This window comes from Amblyomma mixtum, chromosome 3 (assembly GCF_055824585.1).
Source record: "Amblyomma mixtum isolate Tamu chromosome 3, ASM5582458v1, whole genome shotgun sequence".
Lineage (NCBI taxonomy): Eukaryota > Metazoa > Arthropoda > Arachnida > Ixodida > Ixodidae > Amblyomma > Amblyomma mixtum.
This window is the reverse complement of record NC_143014.1, coordinates 336,355,551-336,370,042: the sequence shown is the minus strand read 5'-3', so window position 1 is coordinate 336,370,042 and position 14,492 is coordinate 336,355,551. Positions and strand designations below refer to the sequence as shown.

The 14,492-nt window shown below is 43.4% G+C and overlaps 2 long non-coding RNA genes across 2 annotated transcripts; one reads left to right on the top strand and one right to left on the bottom strand.

Moving 5' to 3' along the window:
- Positions 1–4,341: 4,341 nt before the first annotated feature.
- On the bottom strand, positions 4,342–7,303 carry LOC149356064 (uncharacterized). Its single transcript, XR_016289789.1, has 2 exons — positions 7,203–7,303; positions 4,342–4,423 (listed from the first exon to the last, which is right to left on the bottom strand). It is a non-coding gene; the product is annotated as an uncharacterized LOC149356064 (long non-coding RNA).
- Positions 7,304–10,720: 3,417 nt separating this feature from the next.
- Positions 10,721–13,682, top strand: LOC149356063 (uncharacterized). The gene is made up of 2 exons (XR_016289788.1): positions 10,721–10,821; positions 13,601–13,682. It is a non-coding gene; the product is annotated as an uncharacterized LOC149356063 (long non-coding RNA).
- The last annotated feature ends 810 nt before the right edge of the window (positions 13,683–14,492 follow it).

Genomic DNA, 14,492 nt, shown 5'->3' with positions numbered 1-14,492 from the left:
GTACGTATTGACTGAGAGAACGTAACACCACTTAAGACAGGACAAAGACAATGACACACATACTTTGTCCTGTCTGAAGCGCTGTTACGTTGTCTCCGTCAGAGAATATGTGATCGGTGTTAAGAGAAAAAAAGCATATCAGAATACAGGTAGTGCTGCTTTATAGGCACACAGAACCAACGAGCATATGTGAATAACACCATGGTAGAGCTGAAAGGCAATGCTTTCTATCCTGACCAGTTATAAAGCCTTTGCAAAGAGTGTGAGCATCAGGCAGAAATGAAGTGCAGAACATCTGGCAGATCTGTCTCCCTCAGTATCGACCTTTCCACTTATGCGTAAAGTGGTTCAGTATTTCTATACTAAAAAGAAGGTGAACATCAATGTCCGCTACTATATTTTGGTTGTCTTTCTTTCATCCCAATGCCATGTGCACAGCATCCTAAATCATTTTCCCCACTTTCCTTCCATCCCATGTTAATTACACAAGTTATATCGGTCGAATTTTGTGCCGAAATGTTCCAAAGAATTGCAATTATTGGCATTTTGATTTTTTTTTTCATATCATTAAAGATGCTATGTTTTCTTTTGGGGTCACAGTATGCAGTTTTACAGTGGTGAAGATGTTTTGTTACATTTAATCCATGTACAGAAATGCACAGTGCCAGACTGACCTGACTACTTCTGACATCGCAAGCCTGGAGCAAGAGCTTCATCTTCGAAATGCAGATGTGTATGAACTTCTGGTTGCGGCAGGCAAAGTGAAGTTTACACAGGAGGCTCTGCAGCACGACGACGACCGAGTGACATTCTTTAGTGGCCTTCCATCATTCCTGGTGTTGGTGTCGGTATTTCATATTCTGCAGCCACACCTGCCACACACTAGCATCCATGCCCTTACGACGTTTTGAAGAAACGATGACATTCCTGTTGCGTCTTAGCTTTGCATGGAAGACATTGCATACAGGTTCGGCGTATCGCAGGCAACAGTGTCTCGGGTCTGCGAAAAATGGCTCGATGGCTGCTTCGACAGGCTGAAGCCACTTATCTAATGGCCTGAATAAAACACATCATGAAAACTACGCCTATGTCTTTTGTTAATAATTTTGGAAGAAAAGTGCGCGTTATCCTGGACTGTTTTGAAGTGTTTGCAGATAGGGCCAATGTGTTAGACTCGCGTGCTGGGACTTTGTCCGACTACAAGCACCCTAATAGCGTCAATTTTTTAATTGCAGTTTGCGCACAGGGAAGCATTTTTTTTTCATCTAAAGCTTGTGGAGGTAGGTGCAGCGACAAGCATGTAACTGAGGACTGTGGTGTATTACCGAACTTAGAGTACGATGATTTTGTACTTACAGACAGGGAATTTCCGATCGCAGAAAGCGTCGATTAGGTTTTGCAAGGCTCCATGTTCTGCCCTTCACGATAGGAAAACGGCAGTTAAGTGCCGGAGAAGTTGAGTATACCAGAGAATTGGCTAACGTAAGGATTCACGTCGAGCGAGTGATAGGGCTTGTGAGAAACAAATATACAATATTGAAGAGCTACTTGCCAGTTGAACTGTTCAGCACGTCTAAAAGTGGTGAATGCGCAATTGAAAAGATTGCTGTTGTGTGCTGCGCCATCGATCATGTGCAACTCTGTAGTCCCTATGGACTAGTTCACACAGTGGTTAGAGAGACTGTGGTAGGGCATGCGGTTTTAACGTCCTGAAGCTCCACTTGGCGAATGAGAGACATTGTAGTGGAGGACTTCAGAATAATGTTTGCCACATAGAATTATTTTTAGCATGCTCCAAGATGAACAGCACATCGATGTTTTAGTGCGAAACACTAACAACACGGTCAATCCCAACCAACAACCTTTCATGAAGCCTCAGAATCACTCTGGCAAGCTCGTGATAGGGCAGCGTCGGGCGGAGCGTCAGGCAAGCTTCAGCCTATGGCAAGAGCCTTGGGTATGTTCTGAGGAGCGCCGCACCAGTTGTAACAAATGGGCGTTTAAAGTGTGGCATTTTGTTACCTTGTCTCATCTGTACGTATTCATGTCTCACTGTGACGAAGATGATTTATCCTATAATTTTTGTAATGTAATTGTGATTTGGGAAGTAATTTTTGTAATTTCTATATCTTGTAATTAATGAATGAATTATTTGTCTCCCAAAGGAGTCATGTTACTGCACGAAATGTTCTTAACACATTAAACAAGTGCATGCAGGTGCCTGTTTATGCACAAAGGCAAGTGCCTTTGAACTTCTACAGTGTGCTTGAAGAGCTTACATGAACGTGTTATGCTGACTAGGAACAAAACTTGTTTCAACTTTGATATGAGCAAAACTAGTCTCGACAAAGCAATTTCTTGACCGGAGCGACTTCAGGACTGGTTAACAGCTAAAAAAAATTACAAACAATTACGCTACTTGCTAAGGCGAAATATGAGCGCAGCTCATCAGCTGTTTCAGCTTTTCGATGGATTGAGGCAAAGAATTCGAGCAAGACATGTACGTACAATTACAGACAACTTATTTTTCGCTCATATTTCTTCAAGAAACACTCGTCTAACAGATTTTAATTGTCATGAAGGAAGCTTTGATCTCAGAGAAATAGACGGATCTATGCTCGACTTGCTGGTTCCCAAAGCCGCCTGGTTCCCAAAGACGAGGTCTGCGCATGTATTTCGCGATGTTGCCACGGCTGTGGGAGAAGTTACGAGCGAGAGGAATGCGATGTTCTCCCGCATAAGTGTTAAGAAATTCTAGCTTGTCTTTATCTGCATTAAAGTCCCCAGCCGAGACTGCAGCCAAGACTATCCAGAATTGCGGCAACAAACAAAATGGCGCCGGGCAGCGATGTTGCAAGTGATCACGTTTCCTTGTTTTCTTGCTTTGCTTGTAGTTATAACGAACGAATTTTTTTCTGAAAACAGTGTTATAGCATGTAAAATAAAACTGCAAGGACGTTTTATGCACTATACATATTTTGCCTTTGAAATCGCTGGTGGCGAGGCTATGCACTCAGAACTCAGTGTGGTCCGTAAACGCACTCCTCGCGGAGCGCACTCTTCCGCGAGTGACACTCCACTTGCGTCGTTTAGATGTGGAAAAGTGTACTTACAGCGAGTTACACTCTCCGTAAGTGCACTTAACGTGCCCGCTTGACAGGGGTATTAGTCGCGTCGAGGGGACGTTGAGGTAAAGCACGTTCAGCGAACTCCTCTCCTATTCACAAATTCAGTCGTCAAAATTAGCGGACGAGGAGGCTTTGCGCATGCGCAGGGGGCAACGGGCAGTCATCAGGAGCCGCCACGATCACTGAATAACCAGCGACATCTAGCGGGCAGGCGGTGAACATATCGCAGGATTGTTCCGCCGCTGCAGACGGCATGGCAGCCTTGCGCGAGGCTGGTGGAATGGCGGTGAAGAGCGTGCCGATAGTCATATCGGCGGCATTTCGCGATTTGGACGATTCGAATTCCTCCTTCGGAGGAGCGAACTTGAAAAAGGGCAAGCTTTTGCTTGAAGCCGGTCACGTGCACAAATTTAAAGAGCTCGTGCTTTCAAACGGCTCCGAAATAAGGGGGAAATGCACGGCGGAGACTGAAGTCAACGCGCCGCCGAAGAGCGTGGAGATCGAGGTACACTGTAAAAAAAAATGCTCCTCAGTACAGAGAAACCCGCTGGTAATGCGTTGCCGGAGGGTTTTCCGCAACATGAATACAGCGACTCCGTCCGACGGTTGTCACATTCTTGGTAACGGAAAGTTACGCTATGCTATGAACGAGAATGAAATCGTTTCTTTGCAACGAATGCTTCTGTTGTGTTCTTATTAAAGGTCCCGTAATGTGTATGCATACTTCCTCCGTTCACTTGGAAGTCATCTGATCTAGAACGGAAATAATCTGCATTGTAATTATGTACTATCGAGAGCAAAAATAACAGACCCCTGCCAGCGCGTGCCGATCCGCGCCAAACTGCATGCGAGCACCGCCTGACAAAGCGCTCCTAGTGCCGAGACCAGCGCAGTGGCGTGCGCCCATCTCGAGGGGCGCTACGCATTGCGTGCCACTGCGCTCGTCTCAGCAACTGGAGTGCTTCGTCAAGCGGCGCTTGCATGCAGTTTGGCACAGATCGGCACGCGCTGGCAGGGGTCTGTTATTTTTGCTCTTGATAATACTTTCAGTAGTACATGCACATGCATCTGTGTATAGCTTCTGCCCAGAACGTTCACTGCAGATATAGCAGTCCAGAGGCCGAGGAAATAAGTATTATGTACAAGACTTTCATGCATTTTATGTATTGCACACGTACAAAGAATGCAACTTAGAATGAAAGAGTGGCAAGTGTTTGGTTGAGTACAAGTACATACGTTTTATTTTCATGACAAATTGCACACATTGTACCTCTAAACATTGCTGTCGGATCCATCTGAAAAGATAAAAAAATCCTCATTTAGTAGCCACACAACACCTATTATAAATTTCACAAATACATTTGAACCATCCGCTATTGAACAATCGGCTTTCGTAGAAGCTTGTAAAAGCCATTTACTGAGAACCAAACCAATATGATTCATTGCCTAAAATTCATTTCTCATAACAGTAAACAGCAAAAACCACAGGGCCAGGAAGAAGCAGACAAAATGTGCTTACTCGGACACCACTGTGTGCATGAAAGTCTTTACGGTTGTCTACAATTTTGTGCAAATAGAAAGTAGCTAAGGATGGGTGCCAAATGCAATTCAATGCAGATGCCTTTCATTACATAGTACTCAATGCACAACTTAGTGAGCAAGGAACATTGGTAACATCTGAAAAAGGCCAGACACTTGTCCACAAGCATGATGATGATTGTGATTTTTGATGGCGCGAGGGAATCTGAGGACAAAGAGCACCATGGCACAAGGTATTTTCTTCATCTCAAGGTGGGGCAATGAACCATTTGGCAGGCATTTCACCCTAAAGAAGACGAGCACCAGGTGAGGAGAAAGCTTGTACCCATTGCATTGGTGGTTACACAGCACTTGCCCACAAGCAATCAGGAAGCATACTTCCCCGAAACGTTATGCTTTCAGTCATAGTTCCCATTATCTCAGCATCTGCACGAAAATGTACTAATCTATGATGTCAGTGAAAATGCAGCCACAGGTGCTGGTTGCAGCTCACTAAGGTATTCAAATATCTCTGCAGTGCGCCTCACGAGGAACAGGTGCTTATGTTTCCACAAAGGGCTCCTTGCAGAAATTTAACCGAAGGCCGCTGCCATGTTAACCTTTTCAAAATGATGGCCCAGAAAGACAAAGTGTAGTCATGCGTCTGATGTAGAAAAAGGATGAAGGCATGAATCTTTCAGCTTCTTCAACAGCTCTGATGTGTTTGTAACTGGTATCGCTTGGTTTGGTTATTAGGGTTTAACGTCCCAAAGCAACTCAGCCTATGAGGGACGCCGTGTTGAAGGGCTCCGGAAATTTCGACCACCTGGGGTTTTTTAACGTGCACTGACATCGCACAGCACACGGGCCCCTAGAATTTCTCCTCCATCGAAACTTGGCCGCCGCGGCCTGGATCGAACCCGCGCCTTTCGGGTCAGCAGCCGAGCGCCATAACCACTGAGCCACCACGGCAGGGCTGTTGCTGGTATTGCTTCGCACAGCTTCAGTCTTCTCTTGGACATTTCGTGAAATCATTCCATATCTGTGAAAGATCTCGCTCGCAAACATTTTGGTTCTAATGAAGGAGCAAAAAAGACCCATGTCCTAGGCCTTTTTTTGTGACACTAAAGGAAGGCTCGCTTTTAGGGTCATTATTACGAAGAGGTCCATGTGGCAACAAACTTTGAAACAATTTCTGCAAGGGCTGAGTGTTCTGAAGCCTAAGAATTTCTCATGAGGCGCCCTGTAGATTGAGTGCTCTGAAGCCTAAGAATCTCTCATAAGGTGCCCTGTAGATGCATCAGAACACCTAAGTAAGCTGTTACTGAGTCCTGTAAGTGCTATGTCATTTGACATTAAGGGTATGTACTTTTCCTCGACACATGCAGTGATGATGTATATGTCGAGCGAAAGCATAAAAGACTTTGAAGAGTTGCGCTTCCAGATTGCTTGCGGAGGAAAGCACAAGAGTCTGGCCATGCTCAGCTGTTACCTTTGCTTCTTTTTTGTTGAGTTCTGCAGTGAGTACTACGTAATGACAGAAGGTATCTGCATCGACTCATGTTTAACATCTGTCTGTGCGACCTCCATCTTGCACAACACGACAGGCAACTCCATAATGCCCTTCATGCACCGAGTGTCAGTGTGTTCTGTCAGCTTCCTGGTCCTGTGTTTTCTATTCTTAAAGTTATTACTGCTTTCATTCTCCACTCCATGAAGCCTGAATGTGCTACACTGGGTTCCTCCACGCGTCATGCAGCAACCTGGCCATTTTTTTTCATACATCGGAGGCACTCAGGTCGCAAGCCATGCTTACTATATTCAGCAGACAAGCGTACATATGAGACATATCATTTATAACCAATTTTAACCGTGGTATTTCGTGCAAGAATATCTAAATGCTACTCAATTTTTGCTCAAATTTTCAGATACACACTCTTATTCAGATTAAAAACATAATTTGGCTACTGTGATGCCACGTCTTGAGTTTGCATCAGTAGCTTAGAATAGTGCCTCTGTTACCTCTGGCGATGAAATCGAAAATGTTCAGCAGAAGATTGTATGCATCCTTTGTGATAGATATATTGAGCGCTGTCGTTTCTAAGACTACGACTTTCTTCTAGCAGACCTTGGTATGTCTACCCTTTATGACATGGATTTTCTACATAAAGTTGTGCTCGGCTCTATTGACTGTGAGCCGTTATTGATGTCACTGCGATTTCGTGTGCCTCAGGGAAAAACCACCAAATGCTATGATAGATTTTATCCTGACATGCATGCCATTTCACCAGTGACTCATTTGCAAATAACACAATTCAACTTTTTATGACACAGAAATATTTGTCTAATTTGCTGTTTTCATTGTTTACTCATTATGCTTGTTTTCTTTACTATTATTATCATCGTATTTGTGACCATTTTTCTGTATTATGTCTGTTCACGTTATGGTGTTTGTATTGACTTAGTGTGCATTCGTTTAGGCCAATTGGCTGTTCAGGCACATTTAAAATCAAATATTTACCTATCTAAGCAGAAGCACAGCACCAAGGTACTCACCAACTGTTTGAAGCACTGTGCGCAAGTTCTCGTGCCGACATGAATACAGGTACTTTGGAATGCACACTGTCCAAGTCTTCATCATGCCATGCCGCTCCGACTCCCTGGTAGAAAAATTTTCCACTAAAAAAAGAGCAATTTTGTTTATGTTAGACTAGTAATATTAAATTTTACTATATACTAGGTACTTCTCATAATTCTACCCCAGACTGAACCATACACCAGTGATCATCATGTTTTAATTTTGTTGTATATGATCACAAAATGTGGTGTAATTAACATGTTAGAAATTCTGGTCAAAATAAATCTGACAAAGTATTGTTTAAAAAAATCTGGGCACAAGGAAGAAGGGAGCTAGCCTGATAGCCTGGGCGAATGTTTTCAGTTTCATGCAAGGATCAGTACCCTTGCACACAAAATGTATAATTTAGTGGGTTTACCCTTCCAGAATGGAATTTTATGCTGCAACCATCTAGCTATGCGAAAAAAAATTTTTAACTTCCATTCCAGACAAAGGAAAGAAAATTCCTCTGGTTTTTCTTCACAAGCCTCTGCAAGTATACAATTCAGTGAATCTACTCTGCAAGTACGTGAACATACCAGCATGAGACAATGACAAGAAAGGAGACAAAGCAGGCGCTGACTCACAACTGAAGTTTATTGAAGCAAACAGGGAGTACATAGAAAAGCCAAATAACACCACAAACCACACAGTTACAGATATGCTATACCACAACATGAGTAAAAGATCGCTCTTAACTTTCCTCTCATCTAGATAGTCCAACTCGTTGCATATTAACACGATGGACAGCACACTCACAGATTTGTCACCGAGTCATAAGATGAGTCTAGCCTCGATAATTTTCCAGTTAATCTGCTCCGAAGGTATCGCCAAAATGAGTGTTGCCAAAAGGAATGGCTAGCAGCCTTCACATTCCTTGCGATGTACAGATAAGTTAGAACCCCTACCAATATCCAAATATCTCTTGTGCCCCCGTAGTCATACATTCACACACTTTCGAGTTTGACCAACATAAACCCAACCCCAAGATAACAGTATCCGATGCACCACATACATTTTACAAGGCACATATGCTTTTCCAGGACCAAATGCACAAAATTATTCTTAACAATTTTACAGTTTGTAGAGAACTTATTAGGGGCCAAGAGCACCATTTCTGCGTCATACCTTCTGACCACATTTTTCAAATTGTGCGACAATCTACGTATGTACAGTAACACAGTCGATCTTTTGGTATCTCGATGGCTGGCCCCGGCCGTATCCTGCCAATCCCTGTGAAGGGGTTTTAGCTTTAACATGCTAAAGGGAAGAATGGCGCAGCATCAAGTAATGAGGACAGCAGGACAACAAGCACACGCACAAGTGCCAACCTTGGAGTGTGTATATATGAAGAGCATGTTTCTGGAGTATGGCTGTGCGGCATATGTTCAAAAGTCTAGTATATGTATCGATTGAATGCCTCTGTGCTAAGTAATATTCTCTTAAGCAGGGTGGATGGAGTGATTGTCAAGACCTTGCATGGGCTGGGGGAAAATCTTTCACTGCGTCTGATTTTCTGGTCTTTTACAGAAGGTTGCGATAGTGTGGGACCTGTGCATATTGCCAAGTTGTTTAAGGAGCAAGGCCTTTCTTTAACTTAGCATTTCCTTAGAGGAAATGTCCCATCAAAAAGAGCTGCGGTTTCTGGGCTTCACCTTGATGTTCTGCACATGCCATGTATGCTACCGATATTCACCCAGGAGGGTCAAGCAGCTACTTGACTATTGGCCGAATCATTCTAAGCTAGTGAAAGATAGCATTGCGTCATCTAGGCTAGGCTCGGTATTGATGAAGTGATGCTTTCACAGCATGACAAGTGGTCTCCATGAGCAGATTTTAAGGCTTATGAAAGCATTATTCCCCAACCATGCAGGAGTGTGTGATAAATTGTTAAAGCTGAGCATATAACATTGATCAAGTTGGTCAGACATGCTAAAGGTAAGAATGGCATAGCATCATGTAACGAGGACAGCAGGAGAGCACACACGCATTAGTGCCAACCTTGGAGCAGATACAGAATCCAAGAGCGTGTGCTTGACATTCAGCGTTGGCAGTCAAGGATCGGGCTCATTCAATCTTGAATGTTCAAATCAGTGTTTTCTCATTTCCTTGACTGTCAGTGCTGATTGTCAAGCTCGTGCTCTTGGATTCTGTACACACTCCAAGGTTGGCACTTGTGCGTGTGCTTGTTGTCCTGCTGTCCTCATTACTTGATGCTGCGCCATTCTTCCCTTTAGCATGTTAAAGCTAAAACCCCTTCACAGGGATTGGCAGGATACGGCCGGGGCCAGCCATCGAGATACCAAAAGATCGACTGTGTTACTGTACATACGTAGATTGTCGCACAATTTGAAAAATGTGGTCAGAAGGTATGACGCAGAAATGGTGCTCTTGGCCCCTAATAAGTTCTCTACAAACTGTAAAATTGTTAAGAATAATTTTGTGCATTTGGTCCTGGAAAAGCATATGTGCCTTGTAAAATGTATGTGGTGCATCGGATACTGTTATCTTGGGGTTTGGTTTATGTTGGTCAAACTCGAAAGTGTGTGAATGTATGACTACGGGGGCACAAGAGATATTTGGATATTGGTAGGGGTTCTAACTTATCTGTACATCGCAAGGAATGTGAAGGCTGCTAGCCATTCCTTTTGGCAACACTCATTTTGGCGATACCTTCGGAGCAGATTAACCGGAAAATTATCGAGGCTAGACTCATCTTATGACTCGGTGACAAATCTGTGAGTGTGCTGTCCATCGTGTTAATATGCAACGAGTTGGACTATCTAGATGAGAGGAAAGTTAAGAGCGATCTTTTACTCATGTTGTGGTATAGCATATCTGTAACTGTGTGGTTTGTGGTGTTATTTGGCTTTTCTATGTACTCCCTGTTTGCTTCAATAAACTTCAGTTGTGAGTCAGCGCCTGCTTTGTCTCCTTTCTTGTCATTGTCTCATGCTGGTATGTTCACGTACTTGCAGAGTAGATTCACTGAATTGTATACTTGCAGAGGCTTGTGAAGAAAAACCAGAGGAATTTTCTTTCCTTTGTCTGGAATGGAAGTTAAAAATTTTTTTTCGCATAGCTAGATGGTTGCAGCATAAAATTCCATTCTGGAAGGGTAAACCCACTAAATTATACATTTTGTGTGCAAGGGTACTGATCCTTGCATGAAACTGAAAACATTCGCCCAGGCTATCAGGCTAGCTCCCTTCTTCCTTGTGCCCAGATTTTTTTAAACAATACTTTGTCAGATTTATTTTGACCAGAATTTCTAACATGTTCATTACACCACATTTTGTGATCATATACAACAAAATTAAAACATGATGATCACTGGTGTATGGTTCAGTCTGGGGTAGAATTATGAGAAGTACCTAGTATATAGTAAAATTTAATATTACTAGTCTAACATAAACAAAATTGCTCTTTTTTTAGTGGAAAATTTTTCTACCAGGGAGTCGGAGCGGCATGGCATGATGAAGACTTGGACAGTGTGCATTCCAAAGTACCTGTATTCATGTCGGCACGAGAACTTGCGCACAGTGCTTCAAACAGTTGGTGAGTACCTTGGTGCTGTGGTTCTGCTTAGATAGGTAAATATTTGATTTTAAATGTGCCTGAACAGCCAATTGGCCTAAACGAATGCACACTAAGTCAATACAAACACCATGACGTGAACAGACATAATACAGAAAAATGGTCACAAATACGATGATAATAATAGTAAAGAAAACAAGCATAATGAGTAAACAATGAAAACAGCAAATTAGACAAATATTTCTGTGTCATAAAAAGTTGAATTGTGTTATTTGCAAATGAGTCACTGGTGAAATGGCATGCATGTCAGGATAAAATCTATCATAGCATTTGGTGGTTTTTCCCTGAGGCACACGAAATCGCAGTGACATCAATAACGGCTCACAGTCAACAGAGCCGAGCACAACTTTATGTACAAAATCCATGTCATAAAGGGTAGACATACCAAGGTCTGCTAGAAGAAAGTCGTAGTCTTAGAAACGACAGCGCTCAATATATCTATCACAAAGGATGCATACAATCTTCTGCTGAACATTTTCGATTTCATCGCCAGAGGTAACAGAGGCACTATTCTAAGCTACTGATGCAAACTCAAGACGTGGCATCACAGTAGCCAAATTATGTTTTTAATCTGAATAAGAGTGTGTATCTGAAAATTTGAGCAAAAATTGAGTAGCATTTAGATATTCTTGCACGAAATACCACGGTTAAAATTGGTTATAAATGATATGTCTCATATGTACGCTTGTCTGCTGAATATAGTAAGCATGGCTTGCGACCTGAGTGCCTCCGATGTATGAAAAAAAATGGCCAGGTTGCTGCATGACGCGTGGAGGAACCCAGTGTAGCACATTCAGGCTTCATGGAGTGGAGAATGAAAGCAGTAATAACTTTAAGAATAGAAAACACAGGACCAGGAAGCTGACAGAACACACTGACACTCGGTGCATGAAGGGCATTATGGAGTTGCCTGTCGTGTTGTGCAAGATGGAGGTCGCACAGACAGATGTTAAACATGAGTCGATGCAGATACCTTCTGTCATTACGTAGTACTCACTGCAGAACTCAACAAAAAAGAAGCAAAGGTAACAGCTGAGCATGGCCAGACTCTTGTGCTTTCCTCCGCAAGCAATCTGGAAGCGCAACTCTTCAAAGTCTTTTATGCTTTCGCTCGACATATACATCATCACTGCATGTGTCGAGGAAAAGTACATACCCTTAATGTCAAATGACATAGCACTTACAGGACTCAGTAACAGCTTACTTAGGTGTTCTGATGCATCTACAGGGCACCTTATGAGAGATTCTTAGGCTTCAGAGCACTCAATCTACAGGGCGCCTCATGAGAAATTCTTAGGCTTCAGAACACTCAGCCCTTGCAGAAATTGTTTCAAAGTTTGTTGCCACATGGACCTCTTCGTAATAATGACCCTAAAAGCGAGCCTTCCTTTAGTGTCACAAAAAAAGGCCTAGGACATGGGTCTTTTTTGCTCCTTCATTAGAACCAAAATGTTTGCGAGCGAGATCTTTCACAGATATGGAATGATTTCACGAAATGTCCAAGAGAAGACTGAAGCTGTGCGAAGCAATACCAGCAACAGCCCTGCCGTGGTGGCTCAGTGGTTATGGCGCTCGGCTGCTGACCCGAAAGGCGCGGGTTCGATCCCGGCCGCGGCGGCCAAGTTTCGATGGAGGAGAAATTCTAGGGGCCCGTGTGCTGTGCGATGTCAGTGCACGTTAAAAAACCCCAGGTGGTCGAAATTTCCGGAGCCCTTCAACACGGCGTCCCTCATAGGCTGAGTTGCTTTGGGACGTTAAACCCTAATAACCAAACCAAGCGATACCAGTTACAAACACATCAGAGCTGTTGAAGAAGCTGAAAGATTCATGCCTTCATCCTTTTTCTACATCAGACGCATGACTACACTTTGTCTTTCTGGGCCATCATTTTGAAAAGGTTAACATGGCAGCGGCCTTCGGTTAAATTTCTGCAAGGAGCCCTTTCTGGAAACATAAGCACCTGTTCCTCGTGAGGCGCACTGCAGAGATATTTGAATACCTTAGTGAGCTGCAACCAGCACCTGTGGCTGCATTTTCACTGACATCATAGATTAGTACATTTTCGTGCAGATGCTGAGATAATGGAAACTATGACTGAAAGCATAACGTTTCGGGGAAGTATGCTTCCTGATTGCTTGTGGGCAAGTGCTGTGTAACCACCAATCCAATGGGTACAAGCTTTCTCCTCACCTGGTGCTCGTCTTCTTTAGGGTGAAATGCCTGCCAAATGGTTCATTGCCCCACCTTGAGATGACGAAAATACCTTGTGCCATGGTGCTCTTTGTCCTCAGATTCCCTCGCGCCATCAAAAATCACAATCATCATCATGCTTGTGGACAAGTGTCTGGCCTTTTTCAGATGTTACCAATGTTCCTTGCTCACTAAGTTGTGCATTGAGTACTATGTAATGAAAGGCATCTGCATTGAATTGCATTTGGCACCCATCCTTAGCTACTTTCTATTTGCACAAAATTGTAGACAACCGTAAAGACTTTCATGCACACAGTGGTGTCCGAGTAAGCACATTTTGTCTGCTTCTTCCTGGCCCTGTGGTTTTTGCTGTTTACTGTTATGAGAAATGAATTTTAGGCAATGAATCATATTGGTTTGGTTCTCAGTAAATGGCTTTTACAAGTTTCTACGAAAGCCGATTGTTCAATAGCGGATGGTTCAAATGTATTTGTGAAATTTATAATAGGTGTTGTGTGGCTACTAAATGAGGATTTTTTTATCTTTTCAGATGGATCCGACAGCAATGTTTAGAGGTACAATGTGTGCAATTTGTCATGAAAATAAAACGTATGTACTTGTACTCAACCAAACACTTGCCACTCTTTCATTCCAAGTTGCATTCTTTGTACGTGTGCAATACATAAAATGCATGAAAGTCTTGTACATAATACTTATTTCCTCGGCCTCTGGACTGCTATATCTGCAGTGAACGTTCTGGGCAGAAGCTATACACAGATGCATGTGCATGTACTACTGAAAGTATTATCAAGAGCAAAAATAACAGACCCCTGCCAGCGCGTGCCGATCTGTGCCAAACTGCATGCAAGCGCCGCTTGACGAAGCACTCCAGTTGCTGAGACGAGCGCAGTGGCACGCAATGCGTAGCGCCCCTCGAGATGGGCGCACGCCACTGCGCTGGTCTCGGCACTAGGAGCGCTTTGTCAGGCGGTGCTCGCATGCAGTTTGGCGCGGATCGGCACGCGCTGGCAGGGGTCTGTTATTTTTGCTCTCGATAGTACATAATTACAATGCAGATTATTTCCGTTCTAGATCAGATGACTTCCAAGTGAACGGAGGAAGTATGCATACACATTACGGGACCTTTAATAAGAACACAACAGAAGCATTCGTTGCAAAGAAACGATTTCATTCTCGTTCATAGCATAGCGTAACTTTCCGTTACCAAGAATGTGACAACCGTCGGACGGAGTCGCTGTATTCATGTTGCGGAAAACCCTCCGGCAACGCATTACCAGCGGGTTTCTCTGTACTGAGGAGCATTTTTTTTTACAGTGTACCTCGATCTCCACGCTCTTCGGCGGCGCGTTGACTTCAGTCTCCGCCGTGCATTTCCCCCTTATTTCGGAGCCGTTTGAAAGCACGAGCTCTTTAAATTTGTG